Here is a 20,470-nt window from a genome sequence, read left to right as displayed (position 1 = left end):
AGGGGCAGCTTGCAGGCTGTCACACAGCGTTCCCTGGGAGACCCTGATGTGCTGTGCACCTAGGACAATTCTTTGGGCCTGGGAGAGGACACAGCCATCAGGATGATGGGAAAGCTCAGAACGTCTTTGGAGACCAGGACCTTCATCATTGCCAGCCCTGAAAGGGTGAACAAATGTCATGCTTTGAGAAAGGCTATTACAGCTCGGAAGAAAAAAGTCCTCCCTCAGCAAAGCAATGCATTTCTGCAATAGGCTGCTACTTGTGAATCCTGTGCTCTTCAAACTGGGGGTTGCTGACTCTCCTGTGCACATTTCATTTAGCCAAGGGAAAGAAACTCTGAATCAGACTGTTTACTTGGGTGTAGCTGCTCTTCCACTGTGATGGCCAAATTTGTCTTGGAGACTTAGAAAAACAGCCAAAGGCCAAGCAGGCTGCCATATAGCTATTATTCATCATTTGGTGGCCACAACCAAATGGATACAACTGCAAGGACATTTTGCACTATGTTAAATAGACATGCACAAAAACCAAGTAGCAGGATGCTTAATCTGATTTCTGCTGTGTGGGAAAGCTCTGCCTCCAATTACTACCTTACAGCAAGGACTGAATTTAACTGGCTCCTGAATTAATCTCTCAAATCATTTGAATTTGAAGATATGTTTTAAAACAATCCTGCCTTTCCACATTTCTGCAGATGAGAATACCAGAACCACCTAGATTTTGACAATGCTCAACATTTGAGCACACATCTTTCACTTAAAGAGTAACATTGTTCCATTCTGGTACCAAGAATGTTGTGTCCTTGCCCATCGCTGAGGACTGACAAGATAATTGAAAACGTTACAGAAACCATGCTGTGATAAAGACACCAGAATACACCATTAATGGGGATGCATTATTAATTTTCATTTTAAACACCTATCTGCAGCTATCTGTGATGACAGGGGTCTTTTTCTGTAAGCTGAAGTAAAGCTGCAAGCCACATGCAACCAGATCAACACTCTGTTGCCAGCCGTATTTTCCCAGGCAGTGACAATCTCTGCCCCTGCTACTGTAACAACTACATTGCTGGATAATCGAAAGAAAGGCTCTCTTGCTTCTCCCCCATCTGAGGATACTTTCGATCACAGTGACTCCACAGGTTCCACCCTCACTGCTCTCCAAAAAAAAAAAATAAAAATAAAAAAATAAAAATAAAAAAAAAAGAGAGAGAAAGAAATCTCTCTAAGCTGTTCATGAGAAATGAAATGGGATTATCCCAGCTCTTGTCATCACCAAGCTTTTCAGGCTTTCAGACACCAGACGGTACCATGAAGTTGCACTTTTCTTCCTTCCAGCATCCCAAACTGCCAGGTTTATCTCACTTCTGATACTGTACTTGAAAATATACCAGCAGACATGCAGTGATACAAGAATGAAAGCATTAATTCTAAGTGCAAATATTTGCTTTTCTGCTTCTAAGCACTGTAGTATTTGACTCTGCTAAAATTGAAGACCCAAGTGTTCATCCAAGGCTATGGTAGCACAGTATGAATACAAGCTTTCTTCTTTGTTTTTGAAGCAACCTTAATCATTCTCTTTCTAGAACCAAAATTTCTTATATGATTTTCTAATCGTAGATGCCTCTATGATTTCTGGCTCACTACAGGAGTATTGCTGTGATAAATCCAGTAGGAACACTCTTTTTTTTATATGTAAAAGACTGACCATTCTTCTTTTTTGCGTTTAGCCATATGTCATTGTAGAGTAGAGGAACAAGGGTGTTATTTTCACAATTTTTCATTTTTTTTATCTTGGTCAGCAGCCTTTTTTTAAAAAGAAAACAAACAATTATTAATCATGCTGAATTTTTTTATTCATATTTTTATTTCTGAACTCTAAAAATAGCTCCATGTGTTAGTCCCCTTAAAAGAGGATTTCAATACTTTAACTGTAGAGTAGCAATCAGAAGAATACAATAAATAGTTCCCCGTGCACATAGATGGGTACACCTAGTTCAATATTCCATCTGACAGCAGAGGCCTACAAAAGGGACTAAGACAAAGTCAGTGTGCAGTAATGCCTCCTCAGCCTCCTGCAATTTGAAGGTGCTCCAGTTTGTATATCGTAGACCTTGGTGGGTTGGGTGTTTCAGAAGGAAAAGTCATGCATAAGACTGGAAAAATACACTGAGGAAATGAGACAGATATCAGAACTCTGCTAAAGTCAACAGATTTACATTTGAATAAAACTGGTAGGAGAAGAAAAGTAAAGGTAGATTTTAAAATAGTCTGTGAATAAGCAGAAGAATTTATCTTGACTGAAAACAACAGGAATACATCATGGTAATTTTTATCCATCTCTGAGCCAATTCTTAGCTTCAGAGTTTAAGCTCTTATTACTCCATACATTTTTTACGTAGTGTTGAACAACTACACTATTCCATTTCATTTCACTTCAGTACATTTGGGACATGTTCTTCATAGGTAGAGATTAGAGCAGGAAATTCAAACCATCTCAAAGGTAGGAAGCTCCAGTCTACTCAACACAAGGAGATGCCTTAGTAGCGTATCACACCCCTTACCAAGCAGGCTAGCCACTTCTGGAGAGTGGGTATGATGGCCCTGATATCTCCACCCATTTGGTGGTGGATGTCTATGAGAAAGCAAGGAAGCAGTGAGTGCACACTGTGTGTAATATTGTCTTGAATGTTCTGAGAGGTTCAGAATGGAGGCAAGAAGTCAGGGAGCCAGGGATGAGACAACCTGGAAGGTAGCAATACAGGTCAGATCTAATGGTTAGATCTCTGCCAGCTCCCATGCCAGGATTCTCTGGAGAACCACCTGCAATCTGCTTCTTTCTGATGATATGGTTGACTACTGTCTTATCCTTTCTCTTGAGAATTACCCAAGCTAACAGAGACATGCCAGAAAAAAAACAGAAGGTCTGTGTAAAAACACAAAAATATTTACTTTTGGGTGCAGCACTGAAATATCTACTATCACAGTACAAAATCAAACTGTGTCCTCCTAAAACTCTTTTTATATGTATGTGATCACATAAAAAAAAAAAAATTAACTCCTGAGAAAAGGGAATACATTAATTCTGAGTGTCTTGGTGATGTTATAAGCACAGGGCACATCTCCATTGTCCTCTAGAAGTCGTTCTAAGACCCAAGGGATGTTTCCAAACTTGTTTTAACTTAATTATGCTGAATACTGACAACAACAGAACTAAGGAAGATGAGCTATACCAAGTCAAAGTCCTTATGGTTCCTACTCATTTCAAAGTTCATGATGAAGCTTATTACAAGAACAGCAGTTCCTTATTGCTGAGAACACTAGTCATAGAACTGTGTAAACATGAAAAGGTTCAGTTCTGGGTATAACTATCCACCACCTGCTGCTTTCCAAAACCATTTCAAGAGCCCGGTTCCCAGTGAACGTGTCCATACCACAGAACCGTCACACCTTGTACCTTCTCACATCTCCCTTGAGCACTTCCAGATGGGACATCCCTCTGCTCTGAGGCATAGTTCTGCCTGAGTACTGCAGGTCATCAGTGCAACAGTATTACAGAGGATGTAATTATGTTCTTCAGAAAGAGAGAAAAAATCATACTTACAGTGACATTGCTTCAGGGAATAAAATTTGAAACAACCCTTCCTTGTTTCAAAGCTATAAATAACTCAAATATCTTACCTTTTGAATGCTATGAATGCTGTAATGTGCTCCTCTCTTGCATTTCTCACAGTAACAAAAACAGTGCTTCAGTGAAGATAGGATAAACAACAGCAGACAAATCTTATCTGTGAACATAGTTGCATCCTTACAGCTGAAAAGTAATCAGAACATTAGTTATACAAATAGCCAACAGAAAATAATTGCAGGATTTGATTATGTATCTATATGACAGCCCTTCTAGCCCTCATATTCAAACAAAACCAGATTGCATAAGCAATGATCCAGTGAAATAAATTCCATCAGAGAAACAAGTATATGTTTATAGATTTGGAGATCAAAGCATAAAGATGATTTCAAGCAGAGAAACACTGGCATGTAAACACAATGAAAGTGTTCCCTCTGGTCTCAAGCAATGTCTTACAACACCCTCTGTGAACCTCTAAAGGAATACCTATGTGCAGGCCTGTTGGTGTTGTTTCAAAGAAAAAGAAACAAAAGTCCTTGTTAAACTGACAAGACTTGCCTGTGGTAAACAAGCAAGATGTTGAAATCTTTTTCTAATCCACTTCCAAAATGATTTTAAACTCTAAGATTTCTCCAAAATACTGTTGTTTAAAGCCTAGTTGTCTCCAACATAAAAAGCAAAAATGGTTATCAAGCCCTGCAATACACGGCTTATATGGTTGTCTAATCACAGAAGCCCTTACTGTTTCATCAGAAGCACTGCATCTCTTCAAATAGTCAATTATAGTTTTAAGATTCACATTGAATTTATTTCACTTGGTTTTGGCTTTCACTTTTGCCTGCAGACTTCTATTCATTTGGTTAGTTTCTTTCTGTAATTTTACCCTATCCCGTTTTTTTCTGGGATTTATGGTGTCAGCCTGCCTCCAAACAGACTTTTATAGCATCTTTCCAGGGCCTGAAGTAGGATGGCAGTTTCTTCAGTTTATGTGAAGCACTGCATTCACCAGCTACTTTCTGTCTAGCAGAGCTGGACACTGAGAGCAGATGTCTTGAGGCAAGGTCAGCTGTACAGAGCCCTCACAAAGCCCCAGCCTAAAGCACAGCCACACAGCTTCTGAGTATTCCAGTCCCAGCCTACTGGCTGGTAGGTAAGGCGTGCCCCAGGGGAAGATAAGGAAGGCAAAGAGCTGAGCTTTATGGGGGTGCTTCTCACTGACCTCACCTCATCCTGCCTCTGAACTTCGAGCACGTGCCCAAACGTTCACACACCTTGCCTCTGGGAAGTAAGCTCTGATTCTGAAAGATGCTGAGAGAAGGCTGAAGCTGCAGGACAGTAAGAGCCAAGCACTATGTTTAATATCCACTCTCTGAGAATTGCTGCTGACTTACCATTTTAATTTACATCTTTCTTGCTTGGACCTTTTTTAAGGCTGAGTTCATAGGTTCCACAAATACAATTCAAACACCACAACCACAATCTGCACTGGACAGTGGCTTGATAACAGTTATGACTGTCCTCCCACTCCTGAGTTGTGTAGATCAGCTCAGGAGCACAGTAAAGAGCTCACTCCAGATGTCTTGAGAGGAATAATATGACTGGCAAGGTTGTCTCAGGTTTTCCCTCAGGCTTTTTGTTTGTGGAAGCAGCCCTGTCCCTTTAAAATAACATTGTTTTCTTTCTGAATATTATTCTACAATAGTACTCATGATGGAATTGAACTGGCAACAAACTCTAACTTTCTAAAATGTCAACACTACAGCTGTTGTATGAGCTGCTGAGGGCACGAGGAAAGTGAAATCTAAAATGGACAGAGTGGGTGCTCTCAAGATGGATCCATCCATCTTTCACTGACTACTGATAGGATTTCACTAGTTTACATTACATACCAGGCTTTCACACTCTTAAAATTAGGTGAGGTGAATCTCATTTTCAGCAATTACAGGAGCTTGAGCTTTATGTTTTGAATTCTGAGGTGATGAGCTCTATGAAAAACAGCTCATCAACAAAATTGGGGGTCTATGGCAGCTTAACAGCACTGGTGAGTGTCAACAGAAGGAGGACCCAAGCATTTGGTTTCTTCTGATTCTGCCTGTGAATGGTGATTTTGACCAGCTCTTTCTGTCTTTACTCCATCTTTTATAACAAGTGAACAAGTGTTCTCTGAACAACTTTCTGACTGTTACTAATCTGAGAAATACCAAGCACCAAATATCAAGAGTAATAACAGCAGCATTTTCAAAAACGTTGCAAAAATCTTTGCCAAAATATTTTGCACAGCAGAATAAACCAAAACTCTTACCCAGATGATAGCTCTGCTGTACACATACAAACAACAAAAAGTTTTTTACCCTGTTATGGTGGTGCCTTGAGAGTAAATAAATTATCCCACTGCAGGCTACAGTTAAACCCCTGTTTTCTTCACACTCGTATTTTGCTGTGAAGGTGCTGACTAATTCAAGAAAAGCTGGTAGCCTGCCAGTACTTTCCCATAATTTCCCTTGAGGGATAAACAGATTCTCCCCAAATTGACTGAGAAAGTACAGGACAAGGAATTATGCAGCCAGATCCATGCAACAAATTGTAAAAACAATGAAGAAACAATTACACACATGTGAGAGCGCAGTTCACACCCAGCGTGCATTAATTTGTGTGCTGAGACCTGAGAGACCAACTCTTTCTCTGAAACTGAAATAAAAACATCCTGTAAGGGTAACCTGCATGTCCTTGAAATTTGAAATATTGTATCATTGGGGAAAGCTTATTAATTCTGAAAATACCTGTTGTCAAGGATTTCTGGGACTGTCACTAAAACACGGTAGAATAGTTCTGTAGAAGAGGTTTTGAATACAATGACAAGGATGATGTTCAAAAAAGAGACTAAATCAGCTGGGATTTACCAGCCTAGAGAAAGGACAATGAGGGCAAAATAGAAGCAGCACAAAGAAGTGTAAGTATAAAACAAAAATACGAAGAGAGTTGTTCATTATTTCGCAGAATGAAGGAATGAGAAAAGATCAAATGAAATAAAGAGGCGGAGGGATTAAAACAGGAGAATATGGGCTCTTTTCATGTAGATTCTAGTTAAACAGTAGAACTCATTGATGGCAAGAAGTGTCAGAAATACAGAGAGAGATAAGAAAAAGTCATGGAGAAAGCATCCATCAGGAACAAATGCCTGGGGAATCAACAGATGGCTCAGGAAGTCTGGGCAGCAAAACTAGGGAAAACATTCTTACTTGTTTGCCTTGTCCGTGTGCTTCTTCCCCAAACATATGCTCTGGATGATTGTCAGATTTTGACAGGTCTTCTGCATTTTTGTCCTGACCCAATACAGTCTTTTTTTTACACACGTAATCAGTGTCTATCTTCGGATCTCTCTTTCACTGCTCTGTTTATAAATATTTTCTGAGGTTTTGCAGTGTAATATTACCTTCAAAGTGCATTTTTGTCAAGGCTGGTTTTTTAATATTTCATATGTCCATGTTTCTCAAGTTATCTGTTGGGTCTTTGTCTCCAGAAAGTCACTGACTTTGTCATATTGAGGACTCTGATCTATATTTCTTGATAGAAGCTTTCAGACATAATGAGACTTCCTCTTCATGTGTGTTTTTTCTTAAACCTAATCAAAACAAAATTAATATTTTTTGTGAGCAAAATAGAAAAAAATATTTAGAGACATTCTTGCCAGTATTAAACAATCAAACTGCAGTAATGAGTAAGCATGTTATGAATACCAAGTAAGGCTACATCAACGATTAAAATAAATAAACAGAAAACTCTTTTCAGCAATTTGAGGACCATATTTGATGCAATGCATTTTTTTAACTAGCCATCAGAAGTGTGAGTATGAGTAAGATGCAAGAGCTAAAAACAAAAACAATGAGCCAGTGTTCAGGCTTACAGAAGAAGGAAGTATGAGCGAGTTAAAAAGCAACAGAGAAGTGGTAAATAGGCAAAATAATAAATGCAAATAAATCACAGCTGCAGAGGGAATTACGGAAAGTTAAATGTTTGATGATGTGAAATCTAAGTAGTTTAATTCTATGTGTTAATTATTTTGAGTGCCTTTTGCAGCATGCTGAGTCTAGTGCAACAGTATGAATCACTGTCTAGGCTTAAATGTGAACCACAATGGATTTTATGCCAGTGATGGAGTCTGTTTTCCCATTTTAGTACTAAGCAAGTCTTCAGGAATTGTTTATTTAAGGCCCTTTGCTTAGCTTCTGGTTCATCTTTGTGCACATCAACGGTTCTCTTTTCACAAACGCCTCCATATCTCATTTTGAAACAGGCAAAAGGGCTATTTTTTCATTCCCCTAAAGAGGCGAGCTGTCTTGATACAAATATTGATATCACTGTCTTGCTACAGCTGATTTCAGAATGGGCTCATGCTTCATATTGCATCGCATCAGTGTTCTGTGAGAAGCACTCCTTCAAACCCTGGCTCCTACAGGTACAGGATTTTGACATCCTGGTTCAGTTCCCTGCAAACTCAAAACACAAGGAGGACCCTGAAGTTACTATAATGTATTCTGTGGATTTTTCTCCTTGTGCTATGATTCATTAGTTAGTAACTGATGATGAGCTGATGAAGTGGTTCAGATCCTTCAGGAAAAAGGAGATCGCTCTGGATTTTTTTTCCTTTTTCTTAATTCACTCACTCCAATACAATAGGGAATTTCTTGGTCCGTGTTATTTGCACGTCAACACACCAGAGCAGAAAAGATTTGAAAGATGCATATATCACAGACTTTCTTAGAGGTGAGTTATGGAATTCAGTTTAAATTACAACTTACAACTACATGTGAACAAGTCCTTTAATCCTTGTATTAACAGCCTTCAATGAACTTCAAATTTATTCCCAAGCACAATTTACAAGGATCACTACTTCTCAAGATAGCATTAGCTTTCAGGAGTGGTAAAGTGGAACTGAGTGAGTAACACGTTTAGACTAATATTGCTTTTTAAGCACTGCTAACGTGCTTTAAGACAGAATGTGCTAAGAGCTTAACTGATGCAGGTGCTTAACACAAATCATAGCAGGATTCCTATCTATATCGTTAGTTAAACTGAATGTCTTAGTTTATAAAAATCTATATTTTTATATGCTATATTTTCTGTGGGAAAGAAACGAGCTATTAGTTGACCACGACGTGCCACACACATTTATGCCAATACCCAAATCATGACGGTATGATATGATGTAGATATTATCTCGGAATCCACCAGGTGGCAGTGTCATGGTTTTCTTCTCATCGTGTCCTGAAACATTCGTTTTCTTTTAAAATATCTAAATGTCACCGGGAAATTTATCATCCCAATTTTGAAAAATCTGGAGAAGTTGTTGGGACATCTGCTTTATTTCCAAAAGCCAACACAATGAGAAATGATTTTCTTAAGAAAAGGCAGAAGCCATTGTGCAAGGACGAGGAGCCTGGCTTCTTGTGAGGCATCTGTCGTGTTCCTGGGCGCTCAGCGCTGGGTGCCTGCACAGACTTGTGCAGGATGCTGGATTTAGGTGTGATCGTATCCTGACCAGAAATCAGAACATCATACCCTGAAAGCAGGCAGTCCTCAAAACCCATTTCCATTTTCAGTTGTAACAGAAATATTAAAAAGGAATGGCAATTTCTCTCTATTTCTGTTTTATTTAGAACATCTTATCCTGGCTTTGTTATTTAGCAAACCTACCAAATGGCAGGCCTATGTTAATTTATATCAGATTTCTCTAATAAAATGCACCTTATTGGGAAAGTGGGATGCAAAATATGACCATGAATATGCTCATGAAAACACTGCAGTATATTTTTCAAAATGTTAGAAATGCAGAACAACTAATACCTAAAGAAAGACGCAGCCTTGTCCTCTTCTAGTCTTCCCAGGGCAATACAACTTCCCTATTGCAAATTAAGGAAAAGGTCATACAGAATTTAACAAGTGGTTTCACTTGAATCCCCTGACTCATATCACCTTTGCACTCGTGCTGTGAGCAATTGCTTTCAGTGCTGGCTGTGTGCCAAGGCAAAGCAGGATGGCCCGTGAAGCTTCCATCACATGGGAAAGGTTGATGCCATTGGGTAGGTCCCATCCATCAAGACCTGTCTTTTCTCCTAGGAAGATGGCTAACTAATGCAATCTTATTCAAACACAATATATCAGCTCCAAATTTTTGTACAACCGGCATGAGCTTTCCTCCCTTGTTCCAGCAAGCCCTGCAGCATCCACCAGGGATATGAAGGCAGGAATACACAAATAGAGTTGTTCTCAGCAAATGCTGTGCTGCACTGCTGGCTGGCTCGACCATCAGCTCCTTGCCAAATGACAAGCTAATAAGCTCCATGGTAGTTAGACACTAAGGACATCCCCCTCCTGGAAAGTTTCTGATTGAAAAAATGGTGATCTGCTTCATATAAAGCTAATGTTAATCAGGTGCTGGAACATTTAGGATATAAACAGCAAAAAGAAACAGGATAGCCCAGGTGTCCGTTTTGAAACTGTCTCCAACACCACAGTGGCAGAAAGTAGTCCAAAAGGATCTCATTAGCCCTGCCTTTAATGAAAACTTAATGAAGCTGTTAATTTTCATAGCCAGTAACATTATCCATACAAATTTTGCTGCTCCTTTACTCTGAAGAAGGAGAGAAGACTCAAAGGTGAGGGGTCTAATGTAACATTTCATAATGGAAAAAAAGCAACAGATGTTTTGAGACAAGAAATTTAGGAGAAAATTAGGAGCTGCGTAAGAGTTGGGGTTTTGTATTTTCATTTGTGGGCTTTGTCTGCTCTCTTTTTTGAAATAAAAATGATCTACTTCAAAATCTCTTGGACTAAATCACAGATAAAAAAAAATTGAGCAAGAATATCTCTACTGAGTCTTGATCCAGATTAATTGGTTTGAAATCTCCATCTCTTGCATTTGCCTAGGTGCTTCCTTCACAGTAATCAGGCAAAAAAAAAAAATGCAGGTTCTTCTTTTCTAACTACCAGTATTCAGCTGACAGATCCAGAGAAGAAATATGTACGTCATGTATCTCATATGCAATATACGAAGAAAAACTGTTTTGTGTTTTAGATGAGCTGAATTACATTTTCAGATGTTAGATGTCAGACGTTTCCCTCTGTGCTGCCATTAACTATAAAAGGAGGCCAGACTGAGGATTCCAGCACAAACACACCTGAAAGTGTGTTGTGAAAGTGTCTCCAAACACACCTGAAGTGAAGTGAGCAGAGTCTTGCCCAGGTGTGGGGAATGGAGCAAACCCCCTCCTAGCACAGAGGCCACCCCATGCAGGGGCAAGACTCTGGAGACCTTCCTTTCCTTCCTAAAAAGGAGCAGCCTTTCCTTTTAATCTCCAGCTACACCTCCACCCTGGCCATTCCCCTGACATATTTGTGTTGGGATTAGGCCTCTTCCCTGATTAATGCCGATAGGATGCGTGTGGTGAGACACTTTGCAGTCTTCTAAGATAAATAATGTTAACAGTTATTACATCATTAGTGTCATTAAAGAGCACTAGCACATACCAGCAAAACATTGGTAATATGTTTTAGCTCTGAGAAAAGCATCAATAACTAATTTGAGATGTAAAATTTCTATCTATTGTTACACATTCAGAGACTGGAAACACCCAACCTGTAGAGAACCTTTCTGGGGGGGGCTGGGTGCCTCCTGGTGTCCAGCTGAGCTCAAAAGCCAGCTTGTCTGAGTGACCAAGAGGACTTGCTGCATTTGGTGACCAGGTGACCAGATGATCCAAATAACTAACTTCTTCCCTGAATCACAAGAAACACTTACAAACAGGCTATAAAGCAGCAAGATGCAAACAAGCTACTGACGTACAGAGTAACAAGACAAAACAGAAGACTTGGCAAAAGGAAATATTTTCAGAATTGGCTGTGTAACCAACCAAATGTCCTAACTTCCAAGTTGCCCTTTTAATAGTATTTTGACATCAGGCTTCCTTTCCTGACCCATTTAGGCAGTGAAAAGATGTTTTCTTTAGGACTGTTGGACCTTCAGAAAGAGAATTCTATGTAAGACCTACTTTCCTCTCCCTGCTTCTCTAGAGGTTGCCTACCTGTCTTGTTTTAGACAAAGCAGGGGTTTTCTCTGTTCTGCAGTCCCTCCTTGGTAAAGTGAAGATAATAGTGCTTCTTATTTCAGAAGTAGTTTTTGGGGTAGATTAAGACAGCAGGATTTTGAGATGTTCTTCAGTGCATTAACATGGGAGACAGATATTGGTGAAAGAGCTTATGTAACAAAGAAGAAGAAAGAGTAAAATCTTGTCTCTTACTTGGGAGTCAAACTTTGGGAGCTAACGTGGGAGTCAATCAGAGCTGGATTTGTCCTGATGGTAATTGCAGCTTTTAGGGGATCATTTAAATTGTCTGTCAAATGAAAATATTTCTGTATAATGAGCATGCTATTAAAAACATCCCTGGCAGACCGAGGGCAGACACAGCCACCATACCTATGAGGGGCTGGCACAGGCACATGGCTCCAAACGAGTCGTGTGGGATGGCTGTGCCCAGTGCCTGGGCCACTGCCATGGGTATGCCTGATCCTCCACAAGCATTTTTTGTTCATATCAGAGGTAAAATGAAGCCAAAAGAAGTGACCAAAATCAGAATGCTTGCTCATTTTTTCCTCAGAGTTTGCCTTGAGACGACCTGCTAGAAAGACTCCACGTCATCAAGTAGAGGAAAGCAGAACATAAAACTACACTGATGGAGTAATCTCTTTTGGTTTGGCTCAGCATCACCTAGAAACTACTTATTCGATTTGAAAATGCTCCTAACTGCAAAATGAAACTTTAAACTCACCTGAGTGCTTGCTGTTGTGTTAAACGTGCCTTCTCTCTGGATGTCACACAGCACTGCTAACAGCTCCCAGTGGAATACAACAGGGAAAGTTTCATCAGCAGTACAGGAACACTCTGATTTTGTGTCTATTTGTGAAGAAACATTCCCATCAGTGTGGATGTATTGTTATATGCACAACTATTTTCTGGCTACACTAACATGGGTGTGCTCCTGCCTAATTTTAAATAATGGGATTTTAACGTTGACTTCATTCCCTGCAGTATTAAATTCATAATCATCACATGAGTATAATTACATTATGAAAGTTATTGAAAGGAATAATCTCCTATCAAGATTCTTATGAGCTGGGCTCTATCCTAAACCAGCCTTATGAAATACAGCTCTTGGCAAATATCATATGCTTACATCATGACAGAATCAACAATGTTATTCTAAAGCTCACTTAAAAAATGCAGATTCTTTAATGGTAATGGACAAATCTAGTCCTGACTTGCAATTGGCTTTGTCACACAATACTTTTCCTTAACTTTTAAAAAAAGTATTAAAGCAGGTATGTAAAATGTAACACCTTCTAAACCACATCTGGGAAATACCTCATATTTAATGACATTAAGTAAAAAGCATTTTTATAACTATGCTCTTCATGGCCAGGAGACATTTAGTACAATTTGATGCAGACGTGTGCATAAAGAACCAGATTTTACAAATCAATAAGTAATTCTGCATATAAGACCCTAGGGATGGTAAAAAAAAAAATGCTGATAACGTGGATACAGCTCCCCAAAACAGGCAAATTCCCACTAAACTAAAGCAGCTGGAGGTTTTGCCAAAAATCTCCATTTTGGTCATTGTGGACAACTAAGACGCAAGCTCTCAGGACTGCAAATATTTATGGATAAGATTAATTTCATTCCTAAATGTTCTCTAACACTTCTTTTTCTTCTCACTTGAACGTTTAGCCAAGGAAACAAAAGTCAACACAGCGTCTATTTTTCCTGTATTCCCTGGAATTTTATGGAACTTTTATAAGGATAATCTGTGTTTTAAAAGTGTTTTCCTCTCTCTCCCATATTGAAATAGCATAAAGAGCAAAAAAAAAAATAACTTCCAGTTATTCTGATGATAAGCAAAGTGCTGTAAACGCAAGAAGCAAGTGTGAGGAAAATAAAATGATTTTTTTCTCAAACTTTTCTGGGTTTTACCCATCTGGGATACTTACAGCAGCATTACCTGAGGCAGCAGTATCCTGAGATGCTTTCAGATAGAGGAGATATCTGAAGGCGACGGTTCTCTAGAAGCTTGCAGGAACTCAGTGAATGTGCTAGGTGTGCAAACAGCGCCCTGCAGAGCTGCGTGGTGAGCTGTGAGATTTGGCACAAGCACAGAAACCAGCCTGCAGATGCCCATGACACCATCAGACCCAGGTACGTGCCTCACTTTAGGTGTATGTGAATCTCTAGTGAAGCTTACATCCTTCCTGAATTGGCTGAACGAGGCCAAGCATCAGTTCACCCATGCTTACATGTTAGTGCAGGCACAGCCTCCCCCTGCCCACCAGGTGCACACATTGCTGGAGGCAGGACTTGTCCCTCTGCTTTTAAACAGGCAGATTTTCTATTTCCAGCCTGGTCAATGATCTGTCTGCTGTGACCTTTGTAAACACAAACGGCAAAGCAAAGGGAAAAAAAAAAACGAAAACGCTGTGCTGCAGTCACAGCAGTCAGGATGAAAGGAAGCTCATGGAAACTTTCTAGCAGCCAGTGCGCAGAAAATCCTGCAATGCTGGAAATGGCACAAGTAGTGATTTTACTACAAGTGCTATGTCAAAATAAGGAGGGAATTTATTAAAAATCTACTGAAAAGTATGTTCAGAAACAGTTATCAGACTTTTTAAAGACAACTGAATGCGTAATAACGCTGAAAATACGAATCTGATAGCAAATTCCTCACTGTGTAAATATCTTGCTTTTGACTATCATAGGGTTTGTTTCCAGTTAATAAACAAATGAGCTAGCAGAGTGGTACATGTATGATATAGGTTTGGGATTTTTGCCTCGTCTGTCTGAAACAGTTCACATGCTAGAAAAGTCTTGAAAAAGGCTTGAAAGCCTTCTCTCCTGCTGTTTGAGCTCTCCAAAGGCACCGAGGGCTACTGCAGCTGAATCCGTTTCAGGGATGTGAGCATAAAATCATAAAGGATATAGCTTTTCATCCATTAAATGATTTCTTGGTTTTGTACACTCAAAGATACTCATTCCGGGATTTAATGTGTTTCAACACAGCTTGGAAGGGAAGCACAGCCGAAGTGGGAGCGGGGCTGCAATCCACACCATCTCCTCCCAGCTCCCTGCTGTTTTCCAGAGGGCGAGGAGCCACCACGCTTTAAATGCATATAAATCTCGGCTGCTGCGAGCCCACCCTCCTCCATGGTCCCTGACCCCATCCCTTTGCAAGCACTAGCACTCATGTTACTCATAGCAGATGCATGGAAGGAGCTGATCTGCCTGTAAAATAATCTTTGTTCTTTCAAGTGATTAATTTCTCCTGGATTCCTGAACTCTGTGTACCAGCTGCCCACATGCTCATCGAGCCCTGGGGCTGGTACAGCAGTGGGCAGACCCCTGGCCATGCAGTCTTCACGTGCAGTGACCACAGTCATACTTTCCTCTCTTCTCAGCTTCGCTGATGCCTGCACTGCTCGGGTTTGGGATTCACTCAGTTGTGGTGTTCAGTAGCAATGTTAAATCCAGAAGGATAAACAAAGAGAATAAACATCACCACAAAAACTAAAAAAAAAGGTGTTTCCCTTTGCTCCATCAGTAAATGCAGAAAAGAAACCACAGGTGGGAATGTGTTCAGCTACGATCTTAATCTCAGCCTGGTGATTCCATACCAGCCAGACCTGCCCAGGGTAACTCAGTGGCCAGAGATGAGGGTTTCCACCTGGGGACATCTGCAGCCCTCAATTGCAGGCTGAAATTCTCCTATTGCCACTGTTGATCCTCTCGCAGACAAACATGCAATACTTACTAAGCTTTCATTATCCATGGGCTTAGTTAATAAATACCTAAATAATAAATAAATAAATAAACACGAAGTGCAGGGATAACCAAATCTTCGGAAACTACACTTCAAAGTGTCAGTTGTGATACTTTATTTGGTAGATGCTCTTGTCCCACTCTGAGCTGTGGTCATGCTTCCTCCAGTGCCCAGCCCACGTGGGGGTTTTAAGCCCAGGAAGTACTGAAGCTAAGGATAGATTATATCAGACTGACTTGAAGTGATGAAATAATCGGAGGAAAAGTTGCCTCAGGTACAACTCCTCCCCAGAGCTGCCCCGGAGCTTCACCAGGCTGCCTTGAACTGAGTGAAGGGCTGCAGTTATGGCAGTCCCACATCACCCCACAGGTTGGCTACAGATCACTGTTCTGTAGGGCAGTTGGGATCAGTGCAGTCACCTAAGGCTCATTTTTGCACCTTGAAGGGTGCTGCTGCAGGAGGCTGCCTGATACCCACCACTCAGCTCAGCTCTAGTGATCTTCTCCCATATTCTTAAGCTTTAAATTGATTCATTCCCACTGTTGTGCTCCTGGTGAAATCATTTACCCATGAGAAAGCCCTGTTAAGTCAGAAGTCTCTGGAGTCTCACAATGACATTTACATTTTATATTCGCTTCCAGAGGTGTGAGTGATGGCAGCAGAGGGCAAAGACTGAACATGCTGATAGTGCTGTATAGATGTGGTGCCATATAGCGTGATTTGGTTCTACATAAATGCATTTTTTTAATATATGATTGGTTTAAAAAGGGGGATAAGTCCAGATTCAGAGAGACAGTCAAATATCTTGTCCTTATTTAAATTAAATAAAAATTGAGTACCAAGGTGAGTCTGGATGTTATACTCCATCTTACCACCTGCTCTTAAGATAACCAAATCTTAAGCTCTGAGTAAGATATTCGGTCATAATCAGACCTGCTGGACTGAATCTGTCCTCTTATTAAGTTCCTGGTGTACTATTGCTAATGCACTGAAGTATAAATTGCACTGTTTTCTCCTTCCTCCTTGCATCTGAGAGATCAGCGTAAGCACAGCCTTACAATTCATGTCTCTAACTGCACGTCTCTTTTGTTGGACAAGTTGTTGTACTCCTCAGCTCCCTATCTCTAATCATATGAGAGCAGCATGTGCCCAGATTCCCACGGGTGAGCTCTGGCTCTCTGCTGAACACATCACGTTGACTGATGCTCCTTTACACTTTTGAATTGCTTTCTTCCAGTGCCATCATCTTTCTGAAATGTGCCACGACTGCTATTTCTACCAGCACTCTTAGTAGTAGTGTGCAGATGACCAGTCCTTAGAGACAGGCATGAGGGAAAGTTGTGGTGAAAGCACAGTGGTCAATAGGGAAGTAGCAGAGTAACTGCTTCACCTGAGCCTTGAAGATGCCTCAAGCCTCCAAGAAACTGCTCATGGTGCATACATACCACCGCAGAAATAGTAAAGGGAGGATTATCAGAGCACCGCTGCAGTGTGGCTGTCTCATGCAGCGAAGCTAAAATAACATGGCACAAGCATGGTCAGAATGGAAAGGAAACATCTGTTTCTCCCTTGTACATGAGTGACAATCCATTTGTTAGCTGCAGAATAACACTGGCTGTCCCACTGGTAAGGGCTGGGCGCTGGCTGCCCAGCCCAGGCAGATGTGTCAGTGCTGGGAGCAGAGGGGCTATCCTTGTGGGGTGGACACTGGGCTGAGAGCTGTTTCTTTACCCCATTCTTTCAAAAGCAAGACGAGGGATTCATCCAAATTTGGTGTAACAGTATGGATGCACACTAATGACTTGATCAGGAATCAAAACCCAGTGAGCAGTACTACGCAGCCGTGCATTTCCCACCACGGGCTGACATTCTGCTTCTCAGCCTTCCTTCTCTGACTACTGTTGAGTATTAATGGAAGTAAAGGTCACCAAAGCATGGACAGGTTCCCAGTGCCTCCAAACAACAGGATGGCATCACTGGGAACATTGCCTCACTGGTTACTTGTTAGCAATTTCAGCTCTCAGGGCACCAAAGAGACAGGCTTTGTTTTCTCTTGGTCTAGCTTTTCTGTGTTGCTAACTCACACTGGACAAGAAGACAGGAAGCACATCCCTCCTGTAGGCACTGCACCACTTTTATTGCCACGCGCTCTTTTTGCTATCTGTTGTCAGTAACAGATACTGAGCAGGAAGGATTTCACAACTTAAACACATAAAAGGTTACACACTGTCTCAATTACATGTTTGCCTTTGCAGATAAGTTTAGTATAAATTAGTTATAAATTAGTTTATAGCTTCGTTCCACATCTTTATCACCACTGCCAAAAGCTCATAGGAAAAGGAGACAGACAAACTGCGAGTGCTGCTGCTGCAGATTGGTGGCAGGGTGGCTCGCTGCTGCTGAAAGCACCGTGCTGATGTGCAGCTCTGTGCACACACACGTCACACGGACAGCCTGGGCCTACAGCAAACACATGCAATGCTTTATTTGATTTCCCTTTCAAAACGTTTTGAAGGAAGGGCTGACATTTTTCCCATGGTTAATCATGGAACTGGGCACCGCTTCGTGCAGTTCCTCTCACTTTACTCATCCAAAACATTCAACGGTCCAAACGGTGTGATTAAGGGAAGGAGAAACGGGGCCAAAAAAGGAAACATGAGGAGTGAAAATAGATGTCTCCAATAACTTCTATCAGAACATGAAGCCCTTTGCTAAAAATCTGCTTTAAATCAGGAGCTGCTGAAACCCATCAGCCCGGGGAGATGGCTCTTGAGTGAGGGCCAGGCTGTTGGCCTCGCTCCATGCCTCAGTTTCTCAGCACCTGTGGGAGACACCTCGTGGGCATGGAGGGAGAGCCCCAGCGCCGGGCTCGGAGCCTGGGGGATGACGTGAGGAGGCAGCTCGGTGCTGCGCGCCTGTGCGCAGTGAGGCCAGTTACACCGAGAGGCAGCTCGACAGCCTCTCGGGCGTTGACGCCACGACGCGGTCGGTGGGGGCTCAGCTCTTTTGCCGCCGTGCGGGGCCGGGACAAGGAGCGCAGGTGCCTCGGCTTTCCCTCCCTCCCTCTTGCGTGCGATTTTCTCATCCCTCGGACGCAGTCCCCGTCCCTGCCGGGAGAGGAACGGGGAGCGCCATCCACACGTGCGGGAGCCCTTTCCCTCCTTCCCCCCCGCCGACAGCCGAGCCGCGCGGCGCGGTGAGTCACCGGCAGGTCAGCCCCGCGCCTAGGGGCGGAGAGACCGAGGGGACCGCCGCCGTACCGCTGGGAGCCGCCACCAGCACGCCGGAGGCGCCGGAGGGAAGAGCCGCCCCGCAGCTCAGGTACCGCCGGGAGGCCCTCGCCCGCAGCACCGCACCGCAGCCCAGGTAGGGCGGCAGCACGGGCAGCTGGGCTGGAGAGGGGACTCAGAGAGGAGCGAAGGAAGGGGGCAGTCCCGGGGCGCGTAGGTGTGCCGGGCTGCGCCCCGCCCCGCCCCACCCGGCCGGGCTGGGCCGGGCCGAGCGCCGGAACGGGGAGCGGGAGCGGTTGCCCGCCCGCCGGCCGTAGCGCTCGCCCCTCCGGCGGCGGTGCCGCTCCGCAGCGCTGCTCCGGCCGCCGCGGTAAGCGCGGGGAGAGCCGGGGGGATCGGGAGCGGGGTGAGGTGGGGGAGAACGGGAGCCCCGCGAGGAACTCGGCGCTCCCCGGGGTACGGAGCTCCGCGCCGGGCGGGGCAGGTGAGTGGGGTCGGGGCGGCTTGGCCGGTGCCCCTTCCCAGCCCGGGGGCGCGGGGTGTGACGGCGGCGCGGCCGGCGGGGCTCCGCGTGCGGTGAACGCGCCGGTGCGAGCCGCTGGGGATCCCCGAGTTGTGCGGTTGTACTTCGCGGTTCTTCGGCTTTTGCGGTCTTTCTCGCGGAGGAATTGCTTCGATTTTATTTATTTATTTTGAAAAGCGGGATTTGATGAAAACGGTCAATAACTCGCGGCGTACGATAGCGTCCCCCAGCTGCTTCCGTGCCGGCATTGAATGAGATGGTCGCTGGCTTGAAAAGTGCGGCATACACTCCTCGGGAGCTGCAAGTTGCACGCGTGCATCTTAAACCGGGGACTGCTAACCGAGGAGCGGTGGTGTTGAACAAACCGCGTGTGTGTAACCTGCAGGAGGCTCCTCCGGCTGCGGCGCCTCTCTTCCCAGAGAACCTGTGCGCGCGTGGTGCTTCGTCTGCCTCATCCCGAAAGCGCTTTTTGCATTGTCCACCGACGAGTTCCTATCTTAGTTTTTGAAACGTGAGCAGTTCGTGCTCGTAGCCGGGCAAGGGAATGCGTCTCCCACGTCTCGCTAAGAGCCGGCTCGATGTTTACAGATCGCGGGCTGCGGAGCAAAAAGGCTCTGCCTTTGGCAGGACCTGCGTGTGGAAAACAAAGTAACTTGGAGAGTGACTGTATCGTTTGTTCTTTGTGTGCCCTGCTGCCTTCAGAGCTGCGTGCTTCCTTCTCTGCCTGTCTCCTAAAGCAAACTGAATCACTGGGGGAAAGGAATACTCTGTAGAACACTCATCTCCCTATTTACAGCACATAAAATCAGTGTCCTACCCTTTCTGTTCAGGAGGGGATTGTCTGCTATCCTGTAGGGCTCTTTTTCCTTTCCATGTTTCCTTTCCCCAAAGGATGAGCACTGTGCAGCAAGCAGCACCTTACCTGTAAGCCAGGTTGCACTTGCTGGGCTGGAGGGGGCTCCTGGTGCGGCTGGGGGGCAGCGGTGCAACCTGATGGATGGAGAACGCTGATTCGGGGTGGGCAGCCACAGCCTGAACTCAGCTGGGGCTCAGGGAACAGCTCACAAACACAAAACCGAGCAGACCATGTTGTCCTGCTAGATGTGCCTTTCCCATGCTGATTTTCCTGTAGCTGTAGCTCTCTGGTACCCCTTAGCTGTTGGCCTGTAGCTTCCTCCCACTGACCCAATGCAGTGAAGAGAACAGCCCGCCTTCTGTGATCCA

The 20,470-nt window shown here is 43.4% G+C and overlaps 1 protein-coding gene and 1 long non-coding RNA gene across 8 annotated transcripts in view; one reads left to right on the top strand and one right to left on the bottom strand.

Moving 5' to 3' along the window:
* Nucleotides 1-1,834: 1,834 nt before the first annotated feature.
* Nucleotides 1,835-14,021, bottom strand: LOC122180740. 3 transcript variants are annotated; one of them, XR_006179215.1, is made up of 5 exons: nt 13,674-14,021; nt 12,455-12,579; nt 6,868-7,250; nt 3,682-3,814; nt 1,835-3,574 (listed from the first exon to the last, which is right to left on the bottom strand). It is a non-coding gene; the product is annotated as an uncharacterized LOC122180740 (long non-coding RNA). The 3 variants fall into 3 exon arrangements; XR_006179217.1 differs by having other exon boundaries at nt 1,835-2,892; XR_006179216.1 differs by having other exon boundaries at nt 13,685-14,021.
* A 4,767-nt stretch (nt 14,022-18,788) lies between these two features.
* MET (MET proto-oncogene, receptor tyrosine kinase) overlaps nt 18,789-20,470 on the top strand; it is an 89,732-nt gene continuing 88,050 nt past the window's right edge. For 2 of the 5 annotated variants that reach the window (XR_006179227.1, XM_042872688.1), the window contains exon 1: nt 19,144-19,207. The gene's annotated coding sequence lies outside the window, so the exon portion shown is untranslated. Of the gene's footprint in view, nt 18,860-19,051; nt 19,094-19,143; nt 19,208-20,470 lie in introns of those variants that run through there. The other 3 variants (XM_042872689.1, XM_042872691.1, XM_042872690.1) reach the window with 3 other exon arrangements.

This window comes from Lagopus leucura, unplaced genomic scaffold (assembly GCF_019238085.1).
Source record: "Lagopus leucura isolate 7727_CA_CO unplaced genomic scaffold, USGS_WTPT01 Super-Scaffold_100008, whole genome shotgun sequence".
Classification (NCBI taxonomy): Eukaryota; Metazoa; Chordata; class Aves; order Galliformes; family Phasianidae; genus Lagopus; species Lagopus leucura.
Note: the sequence above shows the minus strand (reverse complement) of the source record. Positions and strands in the feature narration are given on the sequence as shown.